This window comes from Humulus lupulus, chromosome 4 (assembly GCF_963169125.1).
Source record: "Humulus lupulus chromosome 4, drHumLupu1.1, whole genome shotgun sequence".
NCBI classification, from domain to species: Eukaryota; Viridiplantae; Streptophyta; class Magnoliopsida; order Rosales; family Cannabaceae; genus Humulus; species Humulus lupulus.
Window position 1 is genome coordinate 128482379 of NC_084796.1, and position 17584 is coordinate 128499962.

The 17584-nt window shown below is 36.8% G+C and overlaps 1 long non-coding RNA gene across 1 annotated transcript in view; it reads left to right on the forward strand.

Moving 5' to 3' along the window:
• LOC133829167 (uncharacterized) overlaps positions 1 to 13559 on the forward strand; it is a 30076-nt gene extending 16517 nt beyond the window's left edge. The window contains exons 2-3 of the long non-coding RNA XR_009891591.1: positions 12919 to 13110; positions 13295 to 13559. This is a non-coding gene — a long non-coding RNA (uncharacterized LOC133829167). The remainder of the gene's footprint in view (positions 1 to 12918; positions 13111 to 13294) is intronic.
• Positions 13560 to 17584: the final 4025 nt, after the last annotated feature.

Sequence of the window (17584 nt, forward strand, 5' to 3'; positions counted from 1 at the left end):
CAAAGTTCTTAAGTCCTGGTACATTTTCGTCGTGCCGAGATGCAAGGAATACCAAGTGGTATGAGATTCATCCAGAATCTCTCTTCTGATAACAGTATCCATTGGAACGCAAATCCGACCCTTATATCTTAGCAGGCCTATATCTGATATAGAATAGTCCCTAGCTGCACCAGCTAGAACATCCTCTCTAATCTTCACCAACTGTGGCTCTTGTAACTGACTCTCCTTTATCCTTTCTAGAAGAGTAGACTGCAAGGTAATGTTGGCTAACTAACCCATTACTAACTCAATCCCTGCCCTGGTCATATCCTTTGCTAACTCCTTGGATATCTGCCTCGCACTATACAACTGTCCTGGACCTCTCCGACTTAGGGCATCAACCACCACGCTGGCTTTCCCTGGATGATAAAGAATATCACAATCATAATCCTTTACTAGTTCCAACCGACGCCTCTGTCTCATGTTCAAATCCTTCTGTGTAAAGAAGTACTTGAGGCTCTTGTGGTCTGTATATATCTCACCCTTCTCTCCATAAAGGTAATGCCTCCATACCTTCAATGCAAAGACCACTGCTGCCAACTCCAAATCATGGATTGGGTATCTCTACTCATAATCCTTCAATTGACATGACGCGTGGGTAATCACCTTCTCTGCCTGCATAAGGACACAACCTAACCCCTGCCTTAAAGCATCGCAATAAACCATAAACTTCTCCTGATCCGTCAGAAGACTCAAGACTGGGGCGGTAATCAAATGCCGCTTTAACTCCTGGAAGATGTTCTCACATCTATCTGACTATGTAAACTTCTGATTCTTACGTGTCAACTCCGTCAGTGTGGATGATATTCTTGAGAATCCTTCTACAAATTTCCTATAATAGCTTGCCAATCCAAGGAAGTTCTAATCTCAGACGCATTCCTTGGCCTCGACCAGTTCCTAATAGCTTCAATCTTAGCTGGGTCTACCTTTATCCCATCTCTACTAATGATATGACCCAAGAATGCCACCTGTGGTAACCAGAATTCACACTTCTTAAACTTCGCAAATAACTTATGCTCCCTCAGTCTTTGCTAGACCAACTTGAGGTGTTGCTCATGCTCCTCCTCTGACTGTGAATAAATCAGGATATCGTCAATGAAGACGATCATGAACTGGTCCAAATAGTCCTTGAACACTCTGTTTATTAAGTCCAGAAAAGTTGTCGGGGCGTTAGTCAAACCAAACGACATAAAGAGAAACTCATAGTGCCCATATCTGGTATGGAAAGCTATCTTGGGTATGTCCTCGTCCTTAATTCTCAACTGTGACAACCAGATCGAAGATCTATCTTTGAAAATACTATTGTACCTTACAGTTGATCAAATAAGTCATCTATCTAGAGGATACTTGTTCTTGATAGTCAACTAATTCAGCTCTCTATAGTCTATGCACATCCTTAGAGAACCGTCCTTCTTCTTCACAAATAACAGTGGCGCACCCCATGGCGAGAAACTGGGTCTAATAAAACCCAAATCCAATAACTCCTGCAACTGTACCTTGAGTTCCCTCAGCTCTTCTGGGGCCATTCTGTAAGGTGCCCTAGATACTGGCTCCGTCCCTAGTGCCAACTCAATAAAAAAACTCAATCTCCTTGCGTGGCGGCAACCTTGGGAAATATTCTAGGAACACATCCAGGAATTCATAGACCAACCTAGTCTCTGATGGTCCCACTGGCATGACCTGAGTGGTATCCACCACATTGGCTAGGAATCATATGCAGCCTCCCTGCAGTAGGTTTCTAGCCCTTAATGCTGAAATCTTAGGTATTCGAGGTCCATGCACAGTGCCAACGAATACAAAAGATTCCTCACCCTCAGGTTCATATGTTACAATCTTCTTCTTACAATCAATGGTTGCTCCATATCTAGTTAACCAGTCCAGCCCCAAAATCATGTCAAAGTCGGACATAGCTAACTCTATCAAATCAATCGATAACTCCCTGCCATCAACCATCACTGGTAAAGACCTAACCCATCTCCTGGATGTAACGACCCAGATTTTCAAGACTCGATAATGCAGAAATACAAATGTTTTCATTTAACAAAATGTCTCAAAAACGTGTATGAAAAAAAAACTTTTCAAAAAGTCGTATGGCCATACTTAACATTTAATTATAAACATATTTTATAAAGAGTAGAGTGAGCCTAGTTTAGGAAAATTACACAACATTTCCAAAAATAAAACGGCTTCCCAAAAGGTCAGTCCACATGTACATTTGCAAGGAAGATTCCAGCGCTCACTGCTCTGCCTTGCCCTTGCTCTTACCTACAACATGAAACAACTAGGTAAGTGAAAACGCTTAGTAAGATCAACTTTCAAACAAAAGCATGTAGAGAATTAGAGTTAAGGACCCATCCAGACCCTACACAATCAATTTCAAGAACACTAAAGCTTCCTGGCAAACTTATGGTCATGCCTGATAACCAATGATAAATTATATTCATAACTAGATAAATTCCTGCACTCAAAAAATCCCAGAATAAGCAGATATATTATATCACAAATATATCTTATCAACAATTATATCCCTGCACTCAGAAATTCCCAGAGCAAGTAGATATATTATATCACAACTATATCTTATCAACATATATATCCGTGCACTCAAAAAATCCCTATCACAATAAAATTCGAGACCAACGCTCGACAATTTCCAACAATTCAAGCGTAACGCGCCCTCCAACATAATTGCTAATCTATAAAAGAGAACCGAGTCTCCACACTAAGATCTAGCCAATAAATATCCTCATCATGGGTAACTGTCATGTTACCTAGGGCATCGCTATTTATCCAAGAGTGTAACCCAATTTACACGGTTTTACAGAGACTTCTATGTTAATCAGTGGTGATGGTGCGCAGTTGCCCTTAGGGTGTTCAGCCTCACTCAATCTTGGCAACCCCTCATATCTCTAGGCACTCTCACTGAATGGCCAATATTCACGGCTGCTATCCGGGAATAACTTATCAGAGCACTTGCTCGAGTTCTAACTGTTCAATTATTAAGTAAGCATGAGGGCCCCTAGGTCCCATTTTTTTTGGCGCCCCTAGGTTTAACCATCTAATCCTCACCTCTTGGCCACTCGTCGCGGTAATGAGCCGGACATAATAAAATCAAGTAGTGTGACGAGGATCAACCATCTAGGATATGAAGGATATCTACCGTTCATATTTTCTAAATCAGCACTCACTAGACTAACATCTCTAAGCAACTTTTGATGACAGTCTATATATGTGCATGTATCCCTATACTAACATACAGGACAATAATCGTTTCATGTTGCAACCATACAATATAAGTTGATTTACTTGGAGTCCTTAGCGCTCAGCAGGTTTTCACTCTCCAACGTTTAGTCCAGTTACACTTAGCCAATACTGTAGTTATGGCACTCATAATTAATCATTATTATTTTGGGCAGTTTGGTCATTTTTATAAAAATCATTTGTAAGGATTTATGATCCTTATTTGGTTTTAAACCTATTAAGGAAATTCATACAAAATATTTGAGACTAAACCCTAAGTCTCGGGGAGACCTATCCTATGGCCTCGATACCTAGGCTCGGGTATCACAATAGTATTTTCCCACAATCTGCTAAAAATCTTATTCTTTAAGGGTATCGCTATTAACCCGCACTTTCAACAAGTCGGTTAAAATATGTAAGATTTTAGCCGGTATTATATCCATAAAATACTAATAAATTCCTTAATTATTTTTAAAGAAAACAAACTCTTAATTCCTCTTTTATTTTTCTTAAGGTTCTAATCTCTAAAACTGTTTTAAGAAAATTGCCTAATTTGTCTTAATTAGGAAAACCGTTAAAAATTTCCCATCTTGACTAGTTAATTTTCTAAAATCAATTAATCAATTTTACTTACTAGAAAAATAATTCATTTAATTATTTTATCAAAATATAGGGTTTTAAACCCTCTTTTAATTTATTAACTATTAATAAATTAAATCTTTTATTTTTATAAAGAATAAAAACTCTTTAATAAAAATAATTCACACTAAACTCAAAGTGGTAATTTTAGTGAAAATATGTTTTCAAGACTTACCAATTTATATCTTGAAAAAAGCAAAATTTTACTTTTTACCTTATGTTCCAAAATCTCATTTATACACTAAGTGTGAAATGCCTATTTTTTCACATTTTTAACTACATTCTTCGTTAATTCATAACTTGAAATTTACTACCCAATTGTTACCAAAATTTCCCAATTCCATTTTTGGTATGCCATGTAGGTCTTTGTAAAATCTTAGGTCAAAATGAGCATTTTTGATAGGTGAAATCATTTTCCAACAATGAGGTAAAAATGACCTTATTTTTAAGTCCTTATTTTTCCAAACTTTGATAGCTAATAACTATCAAACCGTTCAATATATTCTTACTAAATTTTACAGTGGAATACTAGGTTATGCCACAAATATGTCCACAAAATTTTAGAAAACACTGGGTTTATTTTCCCTATACAGTGGCTGTCCAAACTTGGTTCCGAAAATAAGAATATGAAAAAAACTGTTTTTTACCTAAATTTGAAATAGCATAACTTACTCATTTCTAAACATTTTTGAGTGTTTCAAAAGCACAATTTTATGTACTCGATCTCGACAACATCACAGTACAATTTAATTTTACAAAATCAATATACAGTGGGTGCTTGACCCCTTGGAAGTCACAGCTCAAAACATGTTTTGTTTTAGGGTTTCCTACAAAACCCTTGGGGGTTTTGGTTCCTACTTTGAAAAACCAATACACAAGCATCATAAAAATTATAAAACAACTACCATAACCTTATTACATCATCAATAAGAAACTTTAAACATTAAATATACAAAATAATGCTTAAAACTAAAAACCCTACAACAAAAATCATCAAAAGTAAACTTTTTACCTCTTTGGTGTTCTTGCTTATGGTTTGGACCTTCCTATTAGCTTTGGCTCCTTCAAAGCCTTTCAAAAACCCTAACCAACTTCCTCCAATAATATAGTTAATTAGCTATTTGAAACTCTATGATTAAAACTTTACAAAAGTCTAGATTAATTAAACTTTACCTTAGGGAAAACCCTTCCTAGACCAAGACTTAGCTTCCAAGTTTCCTTGGTGTTCTTGAGGTTGAATATTGAGAGAAAACATTGAGAGATTTTTAAAAAAAGATGATAGATGAATGAGGGAGAGTGAGTGGTTGGTTCTATGGGGGAGGTTAGAAGAGTTTATACAACTCTTTAATTAACCTAAAAACACTCAAGTGTTTTACCCACTTGCCTTTATCCCCAACATTTAAATAAATGAGATTTAAACTTAAAAGTTAATCAATTTGGTCCACACCATATCAAAACATCACATGGCCGCCCACCCATTGTTATATATGTGATCATTTCATTTTTTTTATAAAGGTTAATAATTATTTCCTAAGAAGAAAAGTCTAAATTGACTTTCTATACATTTTTCACTCTTTTTAAGTTTTAAACACAAAACTTAACACTAAATAATTAAATTAAATGTCTCTCACATTTAATTTAATTAATCACACAATAAAATTTAACCTAAGGTCTATTCATGGAATAAAATTCCCCATTTCGGTAAAATTAGGCATTTAACACAAAATGCCCTAAAATTTCCATTTTCTCTTAAGTTTATTATTTTTGACCAAACTTTAACTTTTATGAATGTATTTTATGCCCAAAATATATTTGCCAGAGCTTTTCATTTTATTTTCCGAGATTTTTCCCCGATCAGGGTTTAAGTGTCGATCCAGGACCGAAAGTCTTATCTTGACTTTTAAAATCCCAAAATTCATATTTTGGATAGCAATAACTCATGGAATACTTCCAAACAAAATATAATATTATTTAAAATAATATTCTTAACCCGGGGAAAAATCCCGACCCGAGTCGTTTAAAGGTACCCGAAAATGCAGGACGTTACACTGGAAACCACCAATTCCCCAGTGGGCAGTAATGTCCCAAATCCCACAGCATAAAACTCATAGGGCCTACACAAACTATCAATAATGCTACTAGATACATAAGATTGTGTAGCACCAGAATCAATCAGCACAGAATAGGTTATGCTAGCACTAGATTGCTGACTTGTGACCGCTAAGGGCCTAGCCTCAGCCTCAGCTTGTGTCAATGCAAATGCTCGTGCTGGAGTCGAGCTGTCTGTCTTCTTAGGTTCTTCTTTCTTCAATCTTGGGCAGTCTTTCTTGAGATGCCCCACAAGTCCACATACAAAGCAAGCCTTCGCCCGACATTCGCCCAGATGACGTCTCCTACATCTGACACATTCTGGATATGTCTTCCAGTTCTCATTACCGCCCTGGCGGCCAACCTGTACACCCTGTGGCCTTCTATCAGGTCTAGGAGCTGAACTAGTATCTGGAATCTTCCTTTTTTGGTCGCTGGGGCCTCCGCCCCTACTTGATCCTGAGAAGGGAGGTCCTGTCCTCCTCATATCCCTCTTGGTTGCATTCTCGCACCAGATCTTATTCTCAGCTCCCTCTGCAGTAAGGGCTCTCCCCACTACCTGAGCATATGTCGTCACTCCAGGTACAATGGTAATTCTGACATCCTAGGCTATCATAGGTTGTAGCCCCTGAAGGAATCTTTCCTTCCTTGTCCCATCAGTGGGCACCAAGTCTGGAGCGAACTTGACTAATCTGTCAAATTTTAGGGCATATTTGCTCACTGACATATTCCCTTGCAAAAGTTTACTGAATTCGTCGGCATTTGCAGCTTTAACAACCTCATTATAATACTTTTCATTGAAGAGTTTTTTGAACTCTTCCCAACCCATTGTGGTTACATTTCTAGTTTGGGACATCACCTCCCACCAGATTTGGGCATCCTCCCGAGACATGTACGTGGCACAGGCCACTCGTTCATTACCAACAACTCTCATGAAGTCTAAAATGGATGTAATCATGGCCACCCACTGTTCTGCCTTAAGTGGATCTGCGGCACCCTCGAAAATCGGAGGGTGTTGCTTCTTGAACCACTCATATACCAACTCTCAGTGGTTCTCCAACTCTGTCTGCTGCTGTACAGCCAGTACTGGAACAACAGATGGGACCCCTAATGCAGCATTCCCAGCCGGAACCTGTTGTTGCCTCAATTGTCGAATCTCTTCATTCTGTCTCTGCAATTGAGCTTGCAAGTTTGCAAGCACCTGTTGCCAGTTCTCATGGGTTGACGGAGGGTTTTGACCTTTATCATTACTTTCAGCCAGATTCCCAGCGCTGGCTGGTCCATTAGATTGCCCTGGAAGCATACTTCTAAGTCTATCTGCAATCAATGACTCGGCTTATCAGGCAGAAATAACAGTATCTCACATCAACCCACAGTTCAAAATCGATCGAATAAGCATTCACATGCATTTACAATGCTAAAAAGCATCCCAATAATTCACATATTGTAATCATGCTAATAAGCAAAGAAATTCATGATATCACTTAAACAAGATGCTAATAAGTATATTCTTGGCATGCATACACATATCATGATGTTATTAAACATCTCCAACATTCAAGAGAAACCAGATTACTAATAAGCATTTTCCAGCAGGCATAACCATTTAACAATGCTAATAAACATTTTCCTTTAACATGTAACGGTGCTGATAAGCATCCTCTATCTAGCGTATACATACAGCAGTGCTAGTAAGCATTTCTGACATTCATCAAGTTCAATGACCGTAATTAGCAATCCTATAGCAGTTACAATTATCTATCGTGCTAATAAACATGTTCTCAACCTACATACAATACTCATGCTTCTTATTTAAACTAGCAGGTAAAGCACACATAATTCATTTAAGCAAATATACACCTAACTATATTAATAGTTACCCAAACCTTAGTGGAGCTTGTCTCTGGCAGTGAATGTACATGCCCAGTCCAACATCAGGAACCCTTAAACCTTTGCCGCTCTAATACCAAGTTGTAACGCCTGGCTAATTAGGGTCTGTCACCAAGTGTATTTAAAACCAGTGCAGGACTTGCTAAACAAGTCATTTGGACTAAACGTGTGATTAAGCCACTAAAGGTTTAGGTATTAAACCTTTTGTCAACTCATAAGCATTTTCATTAAATTAATAGCATGTTCTTTATATGGGTTCCCTAAAAAAACATCAGTTTAAAAGCTGGTTACAACATTCAGGTTACATAATAAGCCGACCTAGGTGGCACAATTTGGGTATAACCCTAGTTTCCTTGAGCATCTCGGCCGTGGTGGTCGAGCGGACTCCATATGTACATGTCACTGCTATCGCCCTCCGACTCATGGCTGGCTGAGCTTCTCCTTACCTTTACCTACACCACAAACCACCTGTGAGCCAAAAGACTCAGCAAGAAAACATATTAAATAGTTCACAGAGTAATACATCTGTCAAACAGTAATAACTAAATCTTGTATAGCTATTATACAAATCTTCAACCATAGGGTCACGCAAGTGCGTGTCACACTTCCTTTCAATTTTTTGGCATCCGAGCTAGTCAAGTTCATGTTGCACTCCAAGGGTGGCCCAGCCATGGTGGCCTGCACTCGGCTTATAAATTGAGTCATTAAAGTCCTTGACTTATAAGTCAAGCCTCCCATGCTCCCGACTTGTAAGTCGAAGCTTTAGGACCCTCGACTTATAAGACGAGTCTTTCGAAGTCCAAAATGCCCTCAACTAATAAGTCGATCCCCATTTAACATCCTAATAACCCTCTGGTTTATAAACTGAGCTTCCTAGTCACAACAGACAATCACATATCTCATATAACATACATATCAACAATTACAATGCATTATATTACATTCAAACAGTATTCATAGGCATAATCATAATTATGCGCATTCTAGTGTACTTAATCAAATATTCACAAACATAATTATAATCATGTTCATTAACAGGGCCAAAGCCGTAATCATGTTTATATTTGACCATTGAACTAAGCCCTAATCACATACTCACATACTAGGTGTAGTTTTGTTACCTTCGATCTGAATGTAAGTTACTAGTGATGCTCTTTGAGTACGATCCCTGATTTGAGCCTTTAGCGTAGACCTAGTCACAACCATAATAAGGAATTCCATCAACAACAGGAGAATAAAATCTTCTAGACCAAATCCTAGCCTCTGGGACATCGAATTCCACTCAACAAGGAAGTAGAATCGACCCCGAGCCCAAAAGGTTAAGTTCCCGACCTAAAAACCTCATTAAGGCCAAATTTCCCCTTAATGGCCGCGGCCCTAAGGACCCATGCCGCAGCCCGCCTCTAAATTAAAGGCTCACCCTCCCTGGAAAACCAAACACGTGTCGCGGCACTCCCCTGAGGCGCTGCAGCCCGCCTCTGCCTCCGAGCCCTCCTGGCTCCTTCTTGCTCCATAGGGTCGCGACATACCAAGAACAAGGTTGCGGTCCAGCCATTCGAACCCAGAATTTTTGGGTTTTTCCCTTAGCCGAACCCAAGTAGAAACCACCCAATTATATCCCAATCTTCCAATTAAATCCCCAAAATCAATATACTTCTTTCCAGCAACCAAACCCAGCTAAATACTAGATTAAAAACCCATCAATAACCCAAAATTCATTCCCCAACTATCAATCATGCGAAACTTTAAACTTCAATCAAAATCACTGAAACTTCATAATTGAATTTTGAATTTATGTCCTTACCTCTAATATGATGCTTCCCTTGAGCTATTCTCCTAATTCCCAACGTTTAACACCTCAATTTCCTAGGCTTTGTTCTTCAATTTCCCCAAACTTCTTCCAAAACTTCAAGAGATAGAGAGAAAACGAGGGAGACAAAAAGAGTGAGCTGCTGAGAATCCCTTTTACATGGTTCTGTGGTTAAAATCCACCTAGTCCACGAGTCAATATGTTTACTTTTCTCTCTTAAAATCTGCAGTGTTTTAGTAATACAAAAAATGGTCATCCCCTTCCCAGCCCTTTATTTATGATATTTATAGAGGAACTTTCTGGAGAAGTTTGGGTAACCATGTGAATAAATAAGGTATGCATCTAATACAGATTATTCCCATTTACATTTGGATATGTGTTAATAACATAATAGAATATACTCTTGCTATCTCGGATAATAAATAATAAATATACGATACTGCCTGGGCATTAATGAGTGCATAAGAAGCCTTCGAATATCTTAGGATCCTTCAGTGTGCACTTTATCCAGGTTTCCACGAGTTTAAAATCTCACCCAAGCTCGTGTTCAAAGTATAATTGAACCTTAGCTCGTAGTAAACTTAGAGTGCCCAAAGTTTGATCTGGTCATTATAAGTCTCGAACTCAATTGTCATCCTTAGATGAGGTCTGATAAGAACCCATGTATCATGTGCAAACTGAACTGAGTCTTGAGCTTGCTCACTTCATCCTTAACCAAATATCCTACTTGACTATTTTTCCACATATCAATTTTCCAGCTGTACCCCGAGCTAAGTAATTGAACTCTTGCTAAATTTAGGGTGCAACATGTACTAACATTATTTATCTCATTTAAAAGACATTTCTTATTTTTAATCAAAAATTCCAGCAAACATTAATTCATTCAAAATCACAAACTTGGATTAAAAACCATATTTTCTTCCTAAAATGTACACAAAAATGTGCATGTGTTAATTTGATAAGAACACCATCTATATGTGAAATAAAAATTATTTTTTTGTTAACATAAACGCATACATCATCTAAAGCCATTACTTGAGCATATCAAACATTATTTCACCATCATATTCACCAATTACAAAAAATATTAGCAAGCATAATTAACATGAAATTCATCTTTTAAATAATGTATAAACAATTACTCAAACCAAAATTTTCAAGTATCATCAAATCATCATTTATAAGAAACTTAAGACAAATTCCCAATTAACCAAATAACCTAGCATGTTTCTAATGAGTGTAGGTGACATCAAATAAATTAACCAACATGCATCTTTAATCTCCCCTAGGCCGAAACCCACATGAACATAAACATAAAATATCAAAATCATCATTTACATAGACACGAAACCTAGCATGTATCTATCATCATCTTTGCATATTTTCCAATAGATTATAAAATCAAAACACCATGGTAACATAAACATAGGATCCCTACAAGGATCATGCTCCTAATATAAATTCAAAATAATCAACAATAAAATCGACTATGCACACAATCCCTTTTTATCACCCTAGGTCGAAACCCAAAAGACATCAAAACAAAAATCAACCCTCAAAACCCATAATCAAAATCTTTATCATGTTTCCCATGATTTGATAAAACATAACTATATGGGAAACAAACACACACATGTATAAAACATACAAAAATCAAAATAACAAACAATCATCAAAAGAAAACAAGACTAGGGCTCAACTACCTCCTTGATAGAAATCAATTCCACAAAGTTGTTTCTCCCTTTTTAGCACCTATGATTTTTGAATCCTACAAGAACAAGAGAAGAGAATATTGTCACTAAATATTGAGAAGAAGCAGAAATATTTTTCATAAATCAAACACGGAGAACAACCATTACCTATAGAATTCAAACCCCTCATCTTTCCTCCTCCTTCTTCTTCTTCCTTTCTCCTGCTCTTTCTCTCTCTAGCTCTCATGCTCTCTCTCTCTCTCTCTCTATGGTCGACGACACCAAGAGCACAAATGGCTCTCTTCCTTTCTTTCTTTCCTTTTTATCTAACCTAGGAAAATAACTAGCCTAATGGGAATGGGTAAGTTTCCCATTCAAAACCCTATTATCCTCACATAAATCAATTATTACAAATTGCAAAAATAACTAAAAGGAAAGAACATGGTATTTAAAAGGCAAAACCTCTTCTTCCTTTCCCATTCACATGCCTATGCCATCATTTTCTCTTCTTTTATTTTCTTTATAATTATTTTAATTAAATCAAATAAAAGGAAAATAATCTGTAGAAAATCTTTTGCACACACCCAAGTGCTAAGGTGCATCACTACTGACTATGCACCTTGGTGCATTCAACCAAAACTCATTTTCTTACTGATTAAATTAATAAATAAATAAAACAACTAACAATTAAATTCAAATAATTCCTACCAAACAATTAAAATAATTTTTAACACTTAACAATTATCAATGAAACAAAACAAAAAATTAATAAAAAAAATTTGGTGCGCTATAGTAAAGTTATTTTCTAAAAGCGGCAAGAAAATTATTAAGTATTTGTAATAGCTACAAAATTATCACATATTTTTTTACGCTATTTAAATAATAAATGGACTTATTATTTTATGAGAAATTAAAAAAGAATTAATGGATTATTTTATAAAGTAAATTTGATGTATTAAAATTTGTTTAACAATTTTGAGAGTTAGAGAAACAAATAATGGTAATTAAATTATGTTGTTGAATTTTGAATTTTAACAACGCTCCCACGTATGAAGGTTGCATGCAAATGCATTTTTACGTTCAAATATAATCCTATTGTTCAAACCCATGACTTTTACTTTGTAACCATGAGGGGTTAATAAGTAAAATTAGCATTATTCTTTTATGATTTTATGTGAAAATGTGTATGTTTTGGAATTATTGTGCAACTTGTACCACGTGTGCATGGCCCACGGTAAATGTGTTGGGCATGAGTATTTTTATGTGATTCTAAAAGATGACGTTTGATTATGATTATAGGCTCGTTGTGGAGTTTTTTTTTTCATTTTTTCTTTGCTTGGACTTGAGGTAAGGAAGTTAGATAGAATTTCTATGTTTATCCTATGAAATGGTGAGACATGTATGTTACAAGGAATATTGTGCTTTGTTTTGATGATGAAGCATGTGATATGGAATAATGGAATTCTATCTTGAAATGTTATAACAAGTATGATTGCAACATGTATTTCTTTTGTCTTGAAGTGAATTGGATTACATGTGTTGTGTGATGAATGAGAAGGGAAGGTTGCTAGCGTGCTGAACGCAACGCAACAGAGAAGTTACTAAGGATATGACGTAACTCAAAGGGCGGACACGCCGAGGTTATTCAATGACCTGATATCTTGTTGACCTCATAGAGGAGGTTTTCCTTAAGATCTGACATTGACAACAGAGGTACCATGATCACAAAGAGTATGCTTATGTTAAATGAATGTGATGTATGACTATGTTTCATTTTGATTATGAGATATGAACATGATGATGTTATGAATTTTGTTGTTATGTTATACATGTATTTCTTGTCTTTTCTTTGGTTTTGTTGTACTTCCTTACTGGGTTTTAGCTCACCCCCTTTCAGGTAATACATAGGGTTTCTCTCTCGCATCCGTTGTGAAGTTGAGAGTTCCGACCCCTGAGTATGTATGGCGTGGGGGTTTCCTATGAACGAATAAACGATCAACATAAGCATCGAGTTTTAAGGAACTATTTTATGGAGTTTAATTTAAATATGCCAGCGGGCCTTAAATTTTTTTTTCTTTAAACATTGCATATGAACAATTTATTTTAATTTTAAATTATTGGGCCCAAACATGCATGTCATACCTTTTTGCTTTTCTTGTTACGTTTTTCTCAAGGCCAAAAAATAGTATAATTCTTTTTCTTATCTCCAACGGGAAATTCATAATATGATCTTAGATTTAATTAGATTAAATCAAGTAATATCTTATTAAATAGTTAGGAAAGTCGACACCTTAATATGTTTATAGTTTTTAATGAGATTAAAACCTAGGGTAGACATAGTTTAGAAACTAGTTTCTAAATATGGTATCATTAGAATTTTAAAAGTTATAATTTGGAATACATAACAGAATTAGATCTAGTAGTTAAATCTTGGTAACTTCACTTATTAAATTAAAATATTAAAAGTTTTAATAGAAAAAACCTTAAAACCGAAATAGTGCATGGGAGAAGGTTATGTGAAAATATAACCTACGATTTCCACTATTGGTTGAAAAAAGTTGATATTTGGCAACGCCTCGCGACTCTTGATCGTCCCCCTAAGGATGGTGTTTGTCTAGGATCTTAATAGGTAGATTTTGAAGTGATAGGATTTTAGGATGTATTCTACATTTGACCGATCCTAAGGCGAAACTCGTACGTTAAGTCTCAAACCTGATATAGTAGGTGACACTCACGAAAATGTGTCTACCAAAGTTAGATATATTTTGACCACAAAACAGTAATTGGTTATTCTAAATATATGTGATATCTTGATAGAATATAAAATGAGATAATCTGGTATTTGTTAGGATTGGTTAACACATCATGAAAATTGGTCATGCACAAAGAGGTGCAAAAACAATTACAATTCATATAAAGTCAACATGAGTAGGTTGACTTTTGTTGTAGGCATTTAAAATTATCTTTTTGGGTCCAAAGTTTTTCTTTGGAGATATTTTGGGTCAATGTACATGATGGCATTACAGAGGTAGGCGATACATTGAAAACCTCACAAAAGTTACAATAGGCAATGCATCGCTTGCCAGGCGATGCATCACATAGGCCATCCGTACGAGACCTGGCTCCAAAACTTATATCAAAATGCTCCAATCTCAATGGTTAACACTAATGATGGCACCTATACTATTTGATGGGTTCATATAAGACTTTGGTGAATTGATCACTCTAAACTATCTATCTATCTCTAACTCATAAAGATTACTAGTTTTCTCCAAGATCTTCATAAAGAAAGCTTGACTTGTTTGAAGTCCAAGGCTTGTTAATCTCAAATTCATTCCACCATCGTAGTAACTTCAATCAATCTCATAAGGGAGGGTAAGAATAGAGATTTTTGGACAACAATTTTAATTGTGTCAAGCCTTTTTTCCATCTCCATTGTTTTCACATAAAATCGCAACTTTTATGATTTTAAGTAACTAGGGTTTGCACTAAAAAGGTGATTTCTTCATCTTACTCTGATTTGTGTTTTCTTTCATTAAGTCTGTTGTTATATTTTGATTTTGGACACCCAAGGCAGTGGAGAGATGACATGTCACAACCTAGGTGGCGACATGTCGCTACATAACTAAGTATCCACTTGAGACATAGGACAGGAATCATGTTGCTTGTCTCAAGATATATGTTACATTTTTTGGCTCCAAATTAATGTATTTAAAAGCTCCACTCCTTGTGTTATTTTCTATTATTTTCTTTAAACTCTCAGATTAGGTTGGTTGTACCCCAAAATACCTGTGGATTCAACTATTTAGGGCGTACATCTGGCAAATAAACACATGGAGAAAACAGGCGAACACAACATCTAGCTAACTTTGATTTGAGTAGCTCAAGTTAAGACTTTGCAGTGTGCCATGCAGATAGTCTCCAGATTACCTCTTAGGACAATAACGTAGTTCGAGACATGTAATGGTTAGGTCGCCTTCTAGATACTTTGAATTTGATTCGAACTAAAGTCCATTCACTCTTCAATTTACAGCTCGAGGAATGTGTTCAGCTCGTGGAAACCTGGTCATGACACAATAAAGGTTCCCGAAAGACTTGCAGGTTCCTTATACGCTCATTAATGCCCAAACTGTATTACATATTTATTGCCCGAGATAACAGGAGTAATGTCCATAGGCAATCGTATCCCTATGTAAATGGGAATTATCTTGATTGATTGTTTACCGTATTTATCCACGCGGTTACCAAAACCTGTCCAATGATATTCACTATAAATATCAGGGCCAATGGATAGGAAAAGGGACTGATTTTTATGATACAGAAACTCTATTAAAATTGTGCGAGATTAATAATATTGTCTCGTGGACTAGGTGGATTTTAACCACTGAACAACGTAAAATTGTGAGTGTTAGAAGTTGTTCGTATAATTTATTACGGTTTAGAAAAAGAGCACTAATATTTTTGTTATTGGATTTATTAATCTATTGTTGACGAAAAACTGCGTCAACATGGTTGATAGCAAAAAAGGCAATCAACAATAGTCATATAGAATAGTTTAATATAAATAATAAAAAAAACCTTAAATCCTTCATCACGTGTAGCAATATAGAATAGTTTAACAACATTTTTGTATTATTGTAATAGTCATCTCTCTAGGCCAAATAGTCGGTATTAAAATGAATCAGGCACTACATAATATAGGGTATATATATATGGACGCGGATTTTGATTCGCTCGGTCTGGAAGTAGAACATAAATTTCTTTTCAATCATAGCCATTTATTTTCATGTTTTTAATCGGCCGGTTTGTATGGTTACGTTTGGTTTGATCGTTGCAATTTAATTAATCAACAGTGAATGATTTGATAGTTACTGGCTACTCAATAGGGGTAGAGGAATAGGTTAGAGCATGAAAGAGTGGGGATATATCCAATTGCACTTCAAAAAAATTTAGTATTTTTGCATTGTTCTTCGTCATTAAGAAAACACTTCTCCTCACTCAGCTCAAAGGATACCCATTTTTTTTTTGTTTTCTCTCTGGTTCGGTCAACTTCCTCCCATTTTCATTCCATTCAAATGTTAATATGAGCAAACCGGCATGGAAATAGTGAATGAAGAAGTTCAAAAAATAGGCTAAAGTGAAGTAAGAAATTTTGAATCCTTGGATTTGTTTAATTTTTTAGTCATTTAGACAATGGTGATTGTTTTTGTGTTTAGTTTTTTGATAAGTTGAAATTTTATTGGGGATGTCAAAATTTGACTTCAAGCAAATCACTCAAGAGGAGTCCCAAGAGATTGGAAAAGCCTCTAGGATCAAACTCGCACTTTCATGGATCTTGGGGGCGAGCTCAAGCCTCCTTAGGGCTTTGGGGGAGAGCATAAGCCTTCCTAGGGCTTGGGGGGCGAGCGCAAGCCTTCCTAGAGCTTGGGGTGTGAGCTTGAGCCTCCATATAGCTTGGGGGCGAGCTCAAGCTACCTTAGGGCTTTGGGGGAAAGCTCAAGCCTCCCTAGGGCTTGGGGGGCGAGTGCAAGCCTCCCTATAGCTTGGGGGTGAGTGCAAGCCTCCCTAGGGCTTGGAGGGCGAGCTCAAGCCTTCCTAGAGCTTGGGGTGTGAGCTCGAGCCTCCCTATAGCTTGGGGGCGAGCTCAAGCCTCCTTAGGGATTGGGGTGCTCAAACCTCCATGAAGTTTATTGTTAACTAAGCAACAAATGTGAGAATGGATAAATGACAAGAGAAGCTGAGTAAGGCACCAATGCCCAAGAATTACTTTGAAGAGATGGAGAAGACATGAGGACCAAGCTGAAACCCCCTAGGACCCCAAGGTGAGATTGGAGGGCAAGCTCAACTAAGGGGCAACCTAGGGGGACGAGCTCAGCAGAGGTGCGAGCTCAGGGTGCAAGCTCAGGGCCCCCCTAAAGCCCAAGCACAGGTAGTAGAGAGGTCCCCAAAGGAACCCTTTCAAAATAAAGAGGTGCTGATAAGAAGCCCATGTGCATAGTGATAATGTTCTGTCACAAAATAAGCATAAGACATAGGAGGACTTGTTAAAAGTTCCTCATGAAGAGAACAAGGGATCTGGAAAAACCTCTCATGAAAAACAAGTCAAGTACCATTACATAAAAATCAAATTAAAATGAAATAAGCTACCCATACACGGGAGCAAAAGACGGGGTAGGAAAAAACTTCA